The 16,800-nt window shown below is 39.1% G+C and overlaps 1 protein-coding gene across 2 annotated transcripts in view; it reads right to left on the reverse strand.

The window, feature by feature from the left end:
- Nucleotides 1-10,323, reverse strand: part of LOC139445024 (FMRFamide receptor-like) — a 72,637-nt gene extending 62,314 nt beyond the window's left edge. The window contains exon 1 of one of the 2 annotated variants that reach the window (XM_071226096.1): nucleotides 10,102-10,323. The gene's annotated coding sequence lies outside the window, so the exon portion shown is untranslated. Of the gene's footprint in view, nucleotides 1-10,028 lie in introns of both variants that reach the window. The other variant, XM_071226088.1, reaches the window with a different exon arrangement.
- Nucleotides 10,324-16,800: the final 6,477 nt, after the last annotated feature.

Raw genomic sequence — 16,800 nt, forward strand, 5'->3', positions numbered from 1 at the left:
TTGTTGTATTTCAAGAGATTTTTTAACAGCATGATATTCTTTTATGTGTTATTTTCAACCTGTTTATGAGATCTTATTGATAACCAAACAAAAAACATTTGCAACCAAGTTTACACAACCCATTCATTCCAAAATTACCTACAAGCAATATTTGTTTTATTCAATCTGTTGTGAACGGGCCAGGCATTCTTCTGATCGCGTCAGTAACTAATTGATCCAAGGCACGCACATAAACAGAAAAGTTAATACAACATAGATCAATATATCCCGATGAAGGCATGTTTTAATACGAAAAGCCCCAGACCATTTCACAAAAGATTAACGATGAAAGTAATGCAAGATGCAGCCATGAAGTCAGCGTAACATGGCGTAACAGTTCCGTGTGAGTGGGGTACCTTGGTGCATCGTGGAAAACGTATAGGAGCATTTCTTTACATAGACTGCTACAAGTAGCAGGAAGTCTAACATACAAACGCCAGTTTTAGAACATGGAAACAAGCACAGACATACGCATGAACAGTTGCTGGTCGATGCATCAACAACTCTGGAATTTACAGACATGACTGAGAATCTTATTATAATATCGTTACGTGCTGGTTCCATTTTGACGGAAGTGGCAGTTTATAAAATCGAAACGTAAAACAGATCTCTGTTTGAAAAACACATTATCGAAGTATTCCGATCCAAACTGTCATGTTGTTACAGGATACAAGAGATGATGGTTCTAATCAAGTGACAACATGACGAATCCTTTGGAAATATATGGAGAGACGTTAAACGTGGTCATTTGATGTTTTCATCCCCAACTCCGGATGTTCGCGTATAGCTCGTTCGTTCATATCATCAAGACGGACAAGCTGTCAGCGGGCCCCTTCGTCTGACGTAACCGGAGTCTGAGAACATATTGATGAAGTTACCACCATGCAGCTGCAGATGGTTGATGAGGAAACTTTGTGTCCTTTACTGCTGCTTGTGAAAACCATTTAACAAATACTCCTTGTAGGGTTATCTTCAGAACACTTGTAGACCAAATGATACAATGTGAATGGCACAGGTTTAAAATACCCGCCTGTCCGACGGTCCGAGACGGTCTATTGTGCTAACGGAAGGTCAGTTTTTAAAAGTTGCCTGCTCAATGGTCGGGTTTTTATTGTATTCCCGAAACCATCTAAGCATTCAACTCTTAATTCAATGTAAGAGGTAAATTAACTGTAAGCAATAAACACACAATTGATTAATCAAATTGTGACTTAAAGTTACTTTTGTTCGTAAGTCTAGAAACTTCTTGACTGGGCTGGTAACTTTGCAAAGTTGACAGTCCTGTTGTCTGAAATATTGGGAATTGTATACACTGTGTATTTGATAATGTCGTATTTAGTTCATTTCGCGAACACCTGGTGTCTCACATATTTTCAGTGATCCATCCCTATGGTTTGCAGCGTTTTATGGCCGCTCCATTGAATATATTGCGTCCGACACTGTACACTGGTTACCTGGTGTCTGTTGTTGACGTTACATATTGACACAGCCGCGGTCACTCATTCTAGTCATGAACGTATTTGCTGGAGACCGGGGTTCGATTCCGCTCACACATTTGGGTAGATTGTGTAAATAGAGATTATTGGTCGACTTTGGTTTCCTATTCCTAAATATGTATTAGGGATAAAGATGCCTTGGTGGTCATCTTTCATTATATCACAAAAAGTCACTTTTAAAAGAATCGAAGTAAAGACACCCTAATTCACACAAGTAGCTTTAGGAATCATATACACTGCCTGAGTGAACCGCCCCAGGAATTATGTGTTCCAAAAAGGTTTGCAGTTCTCGCAGTTCTCATTACGTGTGTTGACATAAGCACTCACAACAAAAACCCTCCATCGGGACATTGTGGGAAGTTTGTGTTAAGGTTATACAAATAGGAACCACATATATCTTTACAACTTTCTGAAAGTAGTTCCACCTTCATTTGCATAATTATTATTTATCTACTCGTGACACAAAGTTTATCGTTGTTGTTGTTGTTTGTTGTCGAACGCCATACTGGGCTAAAGTCAAGCTATATGACGGCGATCTGTAACCAGACAATCCAGTGATTGACATCATGAGCATTGGTCTAAGCAATTGGGGTACGATGACATACATCAACTACGTCAGCGAGCCTGACCACCCGATCCCGTTAGTCATTTCTTACGACAAGCATAGTCGCCTAGGTTGCTGAAGACCTATTCTAACCCGCATCTGCACGGGTCCAAAGTTTATCGAATTGGTTTGTCGATAACACTATCCATCACTTGAACAATAAAAATAGTAAAATCATCATAATCGTATGGGTATATCTGTAAAAAAAATAAAAAAAATACAAGAAGAAAAAGTTTCAAACGAAGTGGTATCAACAAATTCAATAATCTACGTGGATGTGCCGTGAGAGAAGGTCAATGTGACAAAAGTGCTGACCGAAGAAACCATTGCACTGCCGTCTTTATCGGAACGGGATGATGACGACATGTCCCTCGTAATAGGAAGCGTGGGATTAAACTGACAGTTGTATCATTTGCTCTTGGGTTAGAGAAAGAAGAATGTTTCCTGGAATGTCGTTGGAAACAATTGATGAAGGAGGGGATGCACGCTACCTGTGTTTATCTCTGGGATGAAGCCAGCTTTCTGAGTGAAATTGCAAAGTGCAATGGCTGGATTATTTTGAAAGTCAAAATGTTAAATGCTTTCCTGGAACGGAGAAAATTCACTCTAGATGTCTAATAATGAGTTAAAATCCTTTTACCATGACCTTGTGTCTCGTGTCCATGAATGAATTATCTGAATACTGTCATTATCAAAGAACTTGGTTTACGTGACATATAAAATATCGCCACATATTGATGTAAGGTCAGTATGCTAACTGGGGAAGAAATCTGTCAAATCCACGCATCAACCTTTGACTTGACTTAAAGCTGAAGACATGTCCATTCCTCTGTTGTCCTGGATTCAAAAGCTCCAGAACAATCCGTACAAGGAGATCTATTTGTTTGATAGGCATTACTTTAGAGTCCTGCTTGAAAACGGTATAATGATCTATACCGAAAGGTTGCTTTTTACAAAAGAGTTGTTATCCATGAACTTATGTCCACCTTGTCAAGGAGATCTATTGCTGGGTTCAGCAATTGCACCACGGAATCTCTGTACCAAAGATTAGCAATAATCCTTAATTTGTTTGTGACGGCTGACACTGGAAGGACAGGCTAAGCTGACCGTTTGGCGAACACCTGGTGTCATCACTGTTTGATAGAGGTTCACATGCACATGCTTGTATTGATACAGTCGGAATCGGAATGGTACAGTAAGCGCTGTGTCAACTACATAGGAAGTGTGTTAGCCTTGTATTTAAAGTTTATTTAACGGCAGCAGACTCTGCACAGAAGACGTAGATCAAAAGTATCAATACGTTTTTAGTTTCAACAAAATCAGTTAATTTAATGTGCTATAGGGTCATGAGATTGTCTGGCCCACATGATCACATGATTGTCTGGTCAAGCGCCGATTGTTTACAGGTCATCGTACTATGGTAGTAGTGTTGTTCGGCAACAAACACACTCTTAATTAAACTCTGTATACAAATTGTGGCAGAAGCTAACGGCAGAACAGTACATGCTTCTTTTCGCGAACACCTGGTGTCATCACAGATTTAAAGTTCCTTTTTACAATTGTAACCACTATTTTGCCTTTTACGACCAGTGGAATCTACTTCGGCATATAGTTGAGAATGATTATTTTCTAACCTTGACGTTTTCTATTTCATAGCGATTTGCTATGATTATAAAATGATTATGGTCGCATATATTTATGCATGTTCACAGAAGGTATTCAAAACAAATGGAATTAATATTATGATGATTCTCAAAAACTCAATGGATTTGCCTGATTCTTTTTACAATATCAAATTACACAACCAAATATGTCAAAAAAACGATTATTTATCTTTGTGTACCATTATTCAATGTGACAATCTCCAGAGGTTCAGAATAATGTGTTAAAAATTAATGCAAAGGTCATGTGAAAAGAAATATGTCCGATACAATCGTTATTTTACCTTGTATCATATTGTTATGTGGCAGGGTAATTTATTAATAAACGACGATTGTAACTGTATTACATTGTTTCTGTTGAGATTCAGTAGAAGTTCATTACACTGTATTTGGACAATGATTAGTTGTCAAGAATATAGTGCTATTTAATATAAGCAGTATTGAGAAAGTTTTGTCTTTAGATGCTAGAATTATCTGTATCCGGAATAGCATTGATGAATGTCAAGCATTAAAGAAATATGGGGAAGATTCTGTGATGTTCAAGTGACACTGGACTGGTCTAGCACTGTGTGGCAAATGCTGGAAGCGAGTTAGACTATAAAAGTGGAGCGGGTGCGTGTCTGCCTCATCTCACATTCATCTGACATTACATCAAGACCAGCTTTTGTGTGATGATCACTTATCACTCCGGATTCCAAGCCTAGGCCTATCGCGGAAGCTTGACCACTGTTGCGGAAAGGTGTATATTATCACATTTTGCTTTCACCACTGCCATCTTTTTTATTTTGATACTGCCATTGAATATTGTACTACCACTCTATTGTACTGCCATTGTAACTACTGTGTAGTAATTTGTATTGATTTGTAAACCTAGTTAATTTTGTAAAACAATTGTTGATTGTATACAACCTGTTGGTTGTTTTATGTACAAATTTCTGGGTTAACGTATTGTTTCAATTAGGAAATCGACACGTATCTATATGTTCCTTGGGTTTACTTTGAGTGACCGACTGACTCGTCTTTGCATGTCTGTGTGACCGGTGCCACCAGTGGGTAGAATAAGCTCACGAGTTCACGAACACGTGGTATCATCACTATTTGATAGTGATCCATAAACACATGCTTATACTATAGTCGGAATCCTGCAATCGACTCTCTTATTCGTACAGTTTATGTTGCTTTTATTTAGTAGCCATGACTTAATGTTTTTCATTTTTGGGCCATGATGGCCTTGTGATTTAAGAGTTCACACTTCACGCCCAAGGCCCGGTTCGATTCCCCACATGGGAACAAGGACAGCAAGACATTCGGCCTCTATTATGGGTATTAGTACCGCATTTTAGCAATCGCTTCCTCGGATCTAATTCAGGAATACATCATCATTACAATACCAACAATTCAGATATATGTTTGGAACGAGCAGAAAATCAATACTCTTTGGATGTGTTTCTTCTTCATATTCATTGAATACTGAGTAGAGAGCCTCCATCATTTTGTCAATATACGTCATATAGAAACAGATCAGACTGCAACAAATTTGACGAAGAACCACACCCATGAACATATTAATTCAATCATTGATCATCCGTTCCGATCTAAATCGTTCTCTGCAATTACCCGGTAAGCTAATGTTTCGCAGAAATGGTATTGTCTGTCAGTGATTTGGAACACGAGTATCATACTATTCCAGATATACCTCAAAGTGTCTGGATAGATTATTATTAAAGGTATTCATACCCATACCCACAATAAAGTCCAACTATCCACCAAGTAGAAATAGTAGCATGTCTCAATTTTACTAACAGTTTTTTGTTCCATAAAACCCGGTTCGCCCCTATTATGTTTCTGGGTTTGTCAGCACCATACCCGTACTTGTGGGTTTCACCAAAGAAGTGAACGTCTGAAACTTTCCTCCAACGTTAAGTGGGGCGGTCGGGTGGCCTAGTGGTTAAAGCGTTCGCTCGTCACGCCGAAGACCAGAGTTCGATTCCCGACATGGGTACAATGTGTGAACCCCATTGCTGGTGTTCCCCGTCGTGATATTGCTGGAATATTGCTAAAAGTGGCGTAAAACCATACTCACTCACTCACACCAACGTTAAGTTGACGCGGCATGATATAACTGGAATACTGTTGAAAGCGGCGTTAGGACCCACCTCACTCACTCCAAAGAACCAAGGCCAATATGCTGCATTTATCAGTATTCCTTTCCATACATTGACAACATGTTGTCTATAAACACATTCATATCTGGTATGTTTTGTTAATTGGAGGTAAACAAATTATAACTTTTGTCACACACGAATGGTTGTATAGTATAGATTTGTAGAGATTAACATTGAGTACAGGGAATTCGTGTTTTCATTGAAGTTCTGACAATAATACGGTGTGACTTAAGTATACTCAGTGTGCTTCACCAGCTGGAACTTTGAAGTTTGATTACATATTTGTTTCCAGTGCTGACATTGAACATACTTTCAATGCTGGTTGTCTTTTGGAAAATATTCGAGCTTATGCAAACCCAGTCAATGCAAATAAAATTGGAAATCTGTGAAATGAAAATAAAATGTTATCACAGTGAGTGAATGAGGTTTAAATCCGTTTTGAACGATATTCCAGTTTCATGCAATGTAGTGGGTATCACGGATATGGCGCTGACAAACCTAGAAACATAATCGGGGCGAAACGGGATTCGAACCCACAATCATAGTTTTCTGGGGTACCCAAGGTACGCAACTCTGCACAGTGACATGGAGCATCTGAGATCACCTGGCCACCCGCAGCCACCCGTGCCTTCGTTACCATATTCATGTATGTATTTGTTCTTCACAGTCATACAATGGAAATGAGAATTGTCGTTTCAAGAGTCATAAAGCCCGTGCTGTTCATAACAGTGTGGCAGTACAGACCCGTGAAGATCCGGGATAGAATAGGTCTTCAGTAACCTATGCTTGCCGTGAGAGGCGACTATGCTTGTCGTAAGAGGCGACGAACGGTATAGGGTGGTCAGCCTCGCCGACTTGGTTGATGCATGTCATCGTATCCCGATTGCGTGGATCGATGCTCATGATGCCAATCATGGGATTGTCTGGCCCAGACTCGACTATTTACAGACCGCCGTCACACAGCTGGAATATTGCTGAGTGTTGCGATAAACAACAAACAAACAACAAAATGTACAGGTCTCGCCTTACTCCAGTATCCAGTACCGTTTACCTGTATTGCATCTTTATAATGCAGTTTGAAATGCTACTGTTTGATGCGAGGGCATAGCTGCACATTATGAGATGTAGGTTGAAATTCAATTAAAGTTTATTGTGTGTCGTTGTTCCATGGCATCAATGCTTCTCAGATCAAGGTCAAAATACATCTTATGAATAACATTTCCCCATGAACAATTTATGCCCACGTCAACGGGCTCTTGGGATGCTGTTCATTCATATCAACTCATATTATCCAAAACATCTCGTTCCCTCGACTATTTGATTTCTCGACTTAGTATGGCGTTTCCACAGCTTATTATGATCTAGTTCTGACACTTTAGTGTCTCATGCCCATGACTCGGTACGTACATGTATTTATCGCGTGATGATATGTCCATCACTTGTCATCCTTTAGGTGTTCTGTCATATGGTGAATTTGCTGTTTACAATTTCGGGTCGTCTTTAAGCGGAATGTGAAATGGAATGTCTTGGCCACACGTATGTGTTATGGCCAAGTAACGTGAAGGGCACGAAGGGGTCCCCAGGTTGTATACAACCCTTATTCTTGTCGGAATAGTTAATCAGTCATTCATGAAATGCAATGAATGCTTTTTGTAATTTGATTTGAGAACGACTAGAATATTGATGGATCATAATTGAAATATATATAAAGAATTGTTTAAAGCGTTACAGACCTTTCATACAGACATGAAAACCTTGTTTTTAGCGAAATATTCATCACAATCTTTATGATATATCCATACATGATAACGAGTTAGTATTCAGTTTCGATGGAGATAGATCACGGCAGAAAAAAAGGGCTTCTGCATATTCAACAACAATCCACAGTGTACACATAATAGAATCCATGGCAACGCTGCGTCACAAATTGCTGAAAAATAACGTACGCTGTACCTTGTCAGCTCAACCTTCCATGAATATGTATCTCGAACTACAGTAGCAGAGTAATAGCGACTTAATGGAACCATGTGACAGATCTATGAGACGGAAATTATTGCCCGTGCATAATATACACGTCATATTTGCACCGAATGGCAGTTAGAAAGTATCGTGTTATTTTATTGCACATTTATGCGAACATCAATTAAATTAGCAAAACATGAGCACGCTGGCGCTCCTTTTTTCGATGTGTAATATCGCTATGACTGATATGTATATATGTATTGCGTGGTGTTACAAGTTACTTTCACAAAGCGACCAAAACAACTTCAAGTAAATGTAGATGGATCGTGCACCAAAGTCAGGGTCACGCCTACGTCCGCAGAAGTGAATACATGTAAGTTAAAATTTCGTTTAATTATCAACTTAGAGAGTGAGTGAGTTGGGTTTAACGCCGCTTTTAACATTATTCCAGTTATATCACGGGGTTTATCAACTGAGTCGTTTAGTGTTATTATTACAGAGACGGGAACCTTGGTGCTCTCATGGGCAGCTCTCGTGTCTGAAGGTGACGGACCTACCTCTCACTGTTAATGTGTCAGTCGTACTGATAGCATATAACATTGTTTTCTGTTGTCCCTTTATGGAGCACCTTTTATGTGAATTGCCTCCGATATTGGCTCCGTCTGATTTCACTGCACATACCCACATTGGGCGACACATATAAGAGAGCTGCTTCACCGATATGGCTTTTCCCAAGATGTCGGTAACATACCACTATTTCTTGATGTCTTCAAAGATTGATTGTTTGTGATAAACAAAACTGGTATTAAAGCTCATAAATAGTCCATAGTTAACATTCGAATCTACTTTGAAAAGTGATATAAAAAAGAAGACTGTACATGTGACATAAAAGTAATTAATTATAAGACATCTCTGTTTAAATTTCGAAGAGGGTATAATGTTTTAGGCATTCAGAAACTCAGGGAAGGTGTACGTACTATACACGATAAGGATATTCTTTGTATTGAATGCTCTTATTTAGAAGATGACTATCATGTATTCATGTACTGTCCCCAATATAATGATATACGTCTTTCATGTGTTTCCTCAAATATAATTGTCATGATATAACATCCACTTGTTTATCCAATAATAAAAAAACATATTTTTGTGCTTGCTAAATTTGTGTGTAAGGTGTTCGTGATTGATGGAAATATAAATCATTAAGTTATAACCTGCGCATATTTGTACATCATAGTATATAAGTAAATGCACGTGTAATATGGGTCTGTTGGCTTAAAGAACAATAAAAGCTTGTCATTGTCACTGTTAAAACAACTACATGTAAATGCAGATACGTCGTGACCCAAGGCAGTGTCCCGCCCACGCTAGTAGAAGTACATGCATGTTAAAGTTTCGTGTTATTAACAACAGAGACGGACACCTTGCTGCTCTCAGGGGCAGCTCTCGTGTCGAGACGCATATTTCTGAAAGTAACAGACCTATCTCACGCTGTTAATGTGTCAGCTGTACTGATAACATATTACCTTGTTTTCTATTGTCGAAATACACACACACATTTAACACGAAACTGGGGTTGTTTAAGGTCGTGTTTTCCATGATAAAAACGACAAAAATACAAGATACTTAATTCTATGGGTTCTAACTCGATTTCTGGTTGATGCACGAGTTACAGCAGCGACCATATATTATGTGAAACTCGTCAATGGTATTGTGAGAAGAGGATGTGTTTTCTTGAATATGAAATATTTCACATTGATGGATTGGGGTGGAGTTTTTCAAACCCCGACATATAAACACACATACAAACTTGGTATATATGTTATACATATTCAACACTGCAGAATCAAACCTCATTTGCGAAGTCCAAAGAAGACGTTATGAACTTCATGAAATGTTCTTCTTTCCACACAATTACACATCAAGCGTGACAGTGGTATCTGACAGTGGTAGTCTTATCGTTTTTTAATTAAATCTGACATTTGATAAATTATACTATTTTAGATTATAGAACATCAAAAAACATTAAAGTATCTGGATAAACAACAGGCAACTCAGCCAAGCTGTTCGCGTGTACAACCTCGAGCCGATATAATCATACCTTTTCAAGTTGACGCGGTCCAAGTTGACTCACAGTTTGAGGCGGGACACGGTTAAACTTAGTGCAAACTTACAGTTCACTCCGGAGTCTGCCCGTCCCACTACATAGCCCTCGTATCCAGACTTTGTGAAAGTACAATGCGTCAAAACGACAACAAGGCTCGGTCAGTTTGTTCAATGCCACGGCCAGAATTAAAGAGTCTCTTCATTAGCTGGTCTCTCAGATCAATCCATATACCGTAACACCGGTGTGAGCTGAGGAGACTGCTGGAGCAGCAAGCTCTGTACGGCTGGTGTTGAGTGGACGACTGAGTTCTGATTAGAGGAAACTCCTCCACACACGAGTGTACGGAGCTTGGTGCGCCGTCCACATCACAGCCAACCACGTTAGTTATCGACTGCTGGGCTTCTGTTGCTGATAGTTTTGCTTTGATCGTTGGAAGCGAAGGGAACTCTCCTCAGAGATCATAGTTCACGAATGGGAAGTTATATAATATTGCTTGAAAACCTTGTTTGTTTGATTTATCCTGGTATTAACGAGTTAATGGTAACCTATCGAAGAAATTAAGAGCACAAATTGTTTGAGTGAGTGAGTGCGTAAGTGAGTGAGTGAGTGAGTCAAAATGACGTCATGTAAAAAATACAAATCCTGTCAGTGAGAAGAAGGTTTTAAAACAGGGTCATTACGAAAAAAAGTAAATTATCAGTTTTAATCGGGCTTTAATTAACTTGTTATCAATGATCAGCTCTTCAATTAAAACTACTTTCACAGATTCGTTAGCAGGTATTAACGATGGCGGCTTTTAGCAGTATCTAGGCTCCCTGGATCCTTATGTTTGAGATAGAGTACATGTGTATATGCGAGTATATGTGTCTATCAATCAGGCTGAATGACCATGGGCTGATGAGAGGCCTAATTGGTAAAGCGTTCTCTCGTCACGCCGAAAACCCGGGCTCGATAACCCTCATTAGTACAATGTACGAAACCCATTTCTGGTGTCCCCCGACGTGATATTGCTGAAATATTGCTACGTAATACCATACACACTTCGTAAATGACCACTGCTTTGTGGGACGAATTTAACGCACAAACACAAATACATTTCAGTTTACGAGTTTAGAAATAGAAACAGAAATAAACTTTTTATCATCTTATTAAATGTAATGTCTGAATTTAGAACACCATATTAAGAGGAACGTCCAGCAACGAAAGCAATAGAAGGGAAGTGTTAGTTCACTCTCTTTGGTTAAACAAGACTTGCTTATATACGGTTTGCAATAAATTTACAATGTTAATATGTGTCGATATGGTTTTATGTTCTCTGATGTTTACTCTATATCTTGAAAACATCAGTGTCAAGGAAGATTACCCATCCCATTTATACAGCCTGAAATAAATACCTTAAACCGTATACTTTAACCAAGGATGTGTCGGTTTCGAGCCTAGTCTTTAGAACCTAACCATTTAAAACCAACGTTCTATCTTCTTTTTATTAGAGACTTCTTCTCAAGAGTAGAAAGAAAATGTATAGATAAATATGTCCTTTAGCGTTTTCGCGATAATTCAAAACTTAATCTCCAGAGAATAATGAGTCTTGATTTTCTGCACACAGATTCTATATTACGTAACATTGTGATGAAAATTGTGTGAATGAATCAGTGCATATTTGTGATAACACCAGGTGTTCGCGAACACCGAACCATGACCAAGTCACCGAGCTGAACACGTCATATATATATTAAGTCGTCTCGTACGATAAGGATCAAATAATCTAAACAGCAAACGTTTGTGAAAACATTTTGAATATCTTTCAGGTTCTTCATTTTTAATTCCAGAGAGGTAATGTTGTCTTAGGATCAACAATGGGTTTCAGATTTCTTCTTGTCCTGACATAAAGCAATGGCTAAAAAGATCACATTGTTTTAGACTTGTGATGTTAATGTTGATCTATACATTAAACGTTATCGCCAGAAAATCACAAATCTCGATTATCTGCCGCAACACATTCCATTGGGTGTAAAGACTAAACAGTGGTGAACGTTACGTAAATGGATCACTGAAAAGCATGAATGAAACCAGGTGTAGACGCTAAGCATGTCCTGCTCTACCGGTGGCACCCACCACTCACACAATCGGAACATAAAGTAAGTATTTGTTTGGTGCCTAACGCCTCACCCAGCAATATTTCTGCCATACGACGGCAACCTGTAGAAGAATCGTGTCTCAACTCAACAATCACCGACACGACAGCGAAGGGAATCAACGTCATTGGATCTCGGAGAACCACGAAGAAACGGATATGATTGTTGTTACTATTTTAGATAGTAATTGGCAGAAGAAAACCATACTTGTGACGACATAAACCATAACAAATGTGGTCAGGAATAAATAGTCAAATGGAAAATTGCTAAGCCTCGATATTTGAAGATGTATTTGTTTTAGCACTATTGCATACACTTGGCCAGGACAGAGAGGTAACGCTGTGTTAGGATACCGGTGAATAATACTTGCAATCATCATCTAATCTCAATCTGTTGTCATTATTGACGATATAGCGAAAATATAGTAGTACATGTGATGACATGTTTCTTGAGTGCTTGACACTATGCCATTGTTCTTTTTGAAGTTTCAAACACATTGTATCGAGGACGTTATCCCCTCCCATCAGACTACATTACAAGTGCAACTAATATCTAAACGATATACATTCCTCCTACTGTCCTCATGTGAAGGCACTGTGTGTTTTAATACTGCCAGCTTCCTCAGAATGTGCCTAGTGATCAACAGTGCCTTGCTGGGTTTTTTTGTTTCTGAAAAACGACATATATTAGTAATTCAGTAATAGATTGAAACTAGGATCAAGCATTATTAGCTAGTACGGAGTGGATGTTTCTCAGTGAGCCATTTATATAGCTGTCACAGTGAGTGACTTCTCTTTTGCCTTTTAAGATAACTGGAAACTATTTTGTCAGACAATCGAGATTTATCATTCCCTGGACGTTCACTTATATTTATAATGACTGACAATAACATGATGCATAGGGTTTACAGGTGTTCAATAATTAATGACAATTATTCACTAGTTACATGGGGGCCCCGTCCCGTGGGCACGCCAGAAACTTATGCTCCGAGTATGTTTCTATGTTTGTCAGCACCTCACCCTTGCCCGTGGGTTTCACCAAAGTGGTCTGCGTCTGTGACTTGAATCATTAAGAACTTCCTTCCTACATTAAACTGACGTGCCGTGATATAACTGTAATATTGCCTAAAGCGGCATGAAATAAAGCAACAAAACCCTCCCCGTTGACAATAGAAATCTCTGCATAAAGCAAAGTCGATTAAACACAGCTCACTCTCTTGTTATATATAGCTCCAAGCTGATAAACATAATACATATATCATCTGGAAATGGGGACACAGTTCTACGAACAGCACGACCTTCGAGGATCCAGGGGGGTGACATATCTGTCCGCACTCATCATTTGACATCCATAGACACATGTCACCTTTGCTATTCTGGTCATGACATGGATACAAGGTAGATACCATCTAACACCTCGCGGATATAAAGGCGTAGATATAAATGCTGTGATCAAACACTTGGAATCAAGTGTGATTTCTGGACAGTGATGTTTCCAATACCCGAAGCCCTGCAGCTACTGTAAGTGATTTGATGAAGACTCCATTTCGCCTGCAGACAGCTTCACGACGTGAACATAGATTTCTATCCAGTTCCACAGTGACGCTTTATCGACTTGCTCGCAGGTGACCTGAAGAGCACTGGCTGATAAGGCACAGCCGTAATCAAGACTTTAACCTTCATCACAACACTCTCACAGACGTGAACTCTGAACGCTTCTATTCCTGATACAGGGAGAATTAACGAGTGTATACGTGATCTTTATCTAACAGCTGACTATTACTTCATTGAGTATATTATACATGTTGCGTTACCTTTTCGTAACGCTTAAGATATTGACATTGTAGTTTAATAAGGTTAATGACTTTGCTTGTCTATATCTCAATACCCGATAAGTATGGCGGTAAATAAAACGACGAAACCCTTTACATATCCAATAATAATATGGAGTCGATAGTGGAGTGTGTTTATGAATCACTATTAAACAGTTATGAGACCAGGTGTTCGTGAGAAGCTGAGCGCATCCTGCCCCACCGATGGCACACGTCACAATCACATGCAAAGTCAAGTCAATTGTTCACCTGAATAATCTGAATGCACAGATGCTACAACAGTCTGACGATGCAGTACACATGTAGGTGCATGATCACGAGCTTGCAATCCCCGAAGTGTGATCCGTACTCTCTCACTAAGACATATTGAGATTTTATTTTACTTTCCCCGTAATATCTTCAGGTTGGACACTTGCCTTGTTTGATAAAATCATCGCTGATCAAGTGTTCACATGTTCCCAACTGTATGTTATTTCCCACACCAGAATCTGGTGATGCTTTTATGGGCTTAATTAATCTAGACAAAAAAAACGGTCTTGCACATTATTTACAATCATTATTTAATATCAAATCATGAATTTATGTCTTTTTTGTAAAAAAAACGAGGTAACACTCTTTTCTGCCCTGACTGTTTAAAACACTTTTGTAGCGACAAAAAAAAACCACAAAAAAAACGCACGCATATGAATTTAGCAGTCAATGTTAACCTAAACCCAGCCTCCTCATCTATGTGCATGTTTGTCCTCCCGGTTCGGATTACAAGATAATAAGTGCAAACAACAAATCATGACATGTGGAATCCCCTTTCAAATTAAGGTAGCGCTTGCTTCTTCTCGTTCTTGTCCTAATCTGTTAATTCCATAAAGCGGTTGTTAAATTGAAATATCTGACACTAAATAACTATTTACAGTTCTAGTCTTTCAATGACAATGTTTGGTAAGACCATGGTAATATCTTCAGTTCAAATGGAATACTGATTCCTCACATCATCATCTGAACTGCTAAAAATGATCAGAAAATAAATTTTGTGAGACAAGCTTCCAATTTCATTGCAACGACAGATCTACTAGAAAATGCTTTTTCACTCCTTCTATATATTCTTAGTACAGCAATCATCGACCATACAGACACTGTAGTTGCCCATTAGAACCCTGTCCTATATTCACTTATTCCTAATGCCTTTCAAATTGTCACTATTGTTCTTTAATGACAATGAACGAAATATTACCTGTACAACCTTGAGATAATAACACGTATACGAAGCAACATGCTTTCCGGGTGTTAGTGAGTGAGTGAGTGCGTTACTAGTTGGCCACGATCAGCAATTATGTATCCATCGTCCACGTGAATCATCACACCTGTGTATTCGGCGTAACGAGCTATTGCTAAACCGATTAACTCAGTTTCAAAACGACAGAGAATAATGAATAATGAATATCTGCTGAAACTGCATCCATAGGGCGCAATGGGAAATATGTGATGAAAATGATAAGAGCGGGTCCATCAACAATTTTCATAACAACAGTATGTCAGTCAACGAGAATTTTTTTGTTCCTGCAGGAGCATGTTCAATATTATCAAGTGCCACTACATCGTGTATATTTTTATAACAAAGTCCAGCTTCGTCTTATAATGAGAGTCAAATGACAGGTCATTTAAAATCTGATATAAACTATTTCAGCAAGGATTCCATCCACGGTCAGTGACACCGTCACATGAAAGACCAGACGTAATTAGGTAGCGGGCATATGGTTTCTACGAATCTAACAAGTCAGTCATCTTTGCTTTGATCAATACTCACAATGTTTACTGTGTCCGGATATAAACTGGCAACTACCTCACGATATTCACATCATGGATTGGAAGCCTACGATTGACGTACGGTCGCGTGCACTGATATAGTTAAATGGTGTTTTTTTTGGATTTTGAGGTCAAAGCTCTTGGCTAGTCTTGTAACTGTGTCTGGCAGCGACATAATGTAAGGAAACTTATAACAAATGTGATCTGGTTTATCCTAGAATAATACAGTGAAAATCAAACTCTCAAAAGTACGGCCTTAAATTTCAATCGAAAAAAGGAATTGGTCTCCATTTTTGCGACAGGTACATGGGAGTAGCGGCACGACTTCTATCAACTATGGCGCCACACAATGAGAATCTCGCCGCACAAACAACATATCAATGTGCTGAAACAATTGCACATAAACAAAGATGATGTTGATGTTGTCTTACAAACTAACGTTGTACACATACGTGGTTTAAATATTTTGGAATGATGATCCGTTCCTTTTTTTACTTGGAGACTGATTAAGACACTGTGCTTGGGGAAACACAGGGGTCTGCCTCGCTAAAATGTTCCCGTGTCGCGCTCCTCCTTGATGTCATAACAAGGACAGTCCCAGAGGCATAACACACAGTGTGGGAGTGAGCGAGTGAGTTGGGTTTAACGCCGCTTTTAGCTGTATTCAAGTTATATCGCGGCGTGTCAGCTTAATGTGGGAGAAAAGTTCGAAGTGATGCAGGTCTTAGACCCTAGAACCCGGGATTCGAACCCACAATCATAGGTTTCTGGCGTGCCAAAGGGACGCAACTCTGCACAGCGAATCACGGCGCCTCAGACGATGATAGCTATCGGTGGTAGGTGTTTCAAGATGATTCACCCTCACGCCTACTCCTGGACATGCGGCTTGAGAAATGCTGGAAACCAATACGTAACAAATACATTAACACACTTCATGTCAGGTGGACTAGTGCCATGCTGTAGTGACGGTTGGCATATATATCATAGGACACATTATCAG

Source organism: Haliotis cracherodii, unplaced genomic scaffold, assembly GCF_022045235.1.
Source record: "Haliotis cracherodii isolate W230 unplaced genomic scaffold, xgHalCrac1.p SCAF_10, whole genome shotgun sequence".
Taxonomy (NCBI): Eukaryota; Metazoa; Mollusca; class Gastropoda; order Lepetellida; family Haliotidae; genus Haliotis; species Haliotis cracherodii.